This window comes from Oncorhynchus tshawytscha, unplaced genomic scaffold (genome assembly GCF_018296145.1).
Source record: "Oncorhynchus tshawytscha isolate Ot180627B unplaced genomic scaffold, Otsh_v2.0 Un_contig_8816_pilon_pilon, whole genome shotgun sequence".
In the NCBI taxonomy this organism is placed as follows: domain Eukaryota; kingdom Metazoa; phylum Chordata; class Actinopteri; order Salmoniformes; family Salmonidae; genus Oncorhynchus; species Oncorhynchus tshawytscha.
In genome coordinates this window covers 87,501-89,160 of record NW_024609077.1, presented here as the reverse complement: position 1 = coordinate 89,160, position 1,660 = coordinate 87,501, and the positions used below count along the sequence as shown (strand labels likewise).

The window sequence follows — 1,660 nt, the reverse complement described above, 5'->3', positions numbered from 1 at the left end:
TCCTGATTCCTCCTCCTCTCTATCTCTCTCTCTCCTGATTCCTCCTCCTCTCTATCTCTCTCTCCTGATTCCTCCTCCTCTCTATCTCTCTCCTGATTCCTACTCCTCTATCTCTCTCTCCTGATTCCTCCTCCTCTCTATCTCTCTCTCCTGATTCCTCCTCCTCTCTATCTCTCTCCTGATTCCTCTCCTCTATCTCTCTCTCCTGATTCCTCCTCCTCTCTATCTCTACTCTCTCTCCTGATTCCTCCTCCTCTCTATCTCTCTCTCCTGATTCCTCCTCCTCTCTATCTCTCTCTCTGATTCCTCCTCCTCTCTATCTCTCTCCTGATTCCTCCTCCTCTATCTCTCTCTCTCCTGATTCCTCCTCCTCTCGATCTCTCTCTCCTGATTCCTCCTCCCCTCTCTCTCCTGATTCCTCCTCCTCTCTATCTCTCTCTCTCCTGAATCCTCCTCCTCTCTATCTCTCTCTCTACTGATCTATCTCTCTCTCTCTGGTCTGTCTGTCTGCCTGCCTGCCTCCCTGTCTGTCTGCCTGTCTGTCTGTCTGTCTGTCCATGAATCATATGACGGGCCAAACCTCTCACTACAACTCCCCTGGAAGGAACAGAGAGATCAGTAGAGAGAGAGAGAGAGAGCGAGAGAGATCTACAACTCCCCTGGAAGGAACATAGAGATTAGTAGAGAGAGAGAGAGCTTCAACTCCCCTAGAAGGAACAGAGAGATTAGTAGAGAGAGAGAGAGCTTCAACTCCCCTGGTACGTATATCTGGCTATAGTTGTAATAGTAGTAGTAGTTGTAGTAGCAGAAGAAGAAGAATAAGTGTGTCTATGGCATCCTAAGTGGATAGTAGATAGTTATAAACTATAATAAAACACAGCAGAAAGACTTCGTAATAACCCTACTAATAATTATAATCATTAAGTTAATTAAACGTCTGACTCCAGACTGGGTATCTTCTTATAAACCCGTCTATTGCTGAACTGGGCTGAGTTTAGTACCCCTCGCGGTGCGGCTGAGTAAGAACTTGTCTTATTGGCTACATAAGGCATCACATGCTCTGTAATGTACATGTCATTGGCTGGTATCCGTCCTCCGTCCCGGGAGCAGTAGGAAGCGGCGGATTTGACCGAGGATCTCAGATTGTTTTCGTTGCGTTGCGATGTTTTGAGCCCTCCTCCTCCCAGCTGTTTGTAAATGTCGGAGGAGCTGCGTCCGTGGACGAGGCGCGTGTCGTCCCTCAGCGAAGACGCCATGAAGGGGTTGTCAGAGCCGTGTTCGGGGTACAGCGACTTGCTCCGTTTGTTCTCCTCCAGGTTGAACAGCATCGACCTGGAGCCCAACAGCTTGTCGGCCTGGCGGACGCTGAACAGGTTGGCGTAGGGAGAATCATCCAGGAAGCAGCGGTCTTTCTCTTTGAGGCTGACGGAGCGAGCCGGACGCCCCAGATCTATTTCTTTAGGCTTCTCCAGCATGATGTTGTCGAACGAATGTTGGCGGGACATACGCAGCCGGTTTCTCTTCTGGACGTGCGGACCGTCCGTCTGAGGCCAGTAGTGGCCGAACATCTCGTCCTGATGTTGATGCATTCCCTGGTTGGTCAGCAGGGCGTCCTGGAGCAGCTGGTCTTCGCTGATGTCGTAGAGGTTAGCAGTGTGGA

General features: G+C 50.3%; 1 pseudogene; it reads right to left on the bottom strand.

The window, feature by feature from the left end:
- Positions 1-503: 503 nt before the first annotated feature.
- LOC112242306 overlaps positions 504-1,660 on the bottom strand; it is a 73,302-nt pseudogene continuing 72,145 nt past the window's right edge.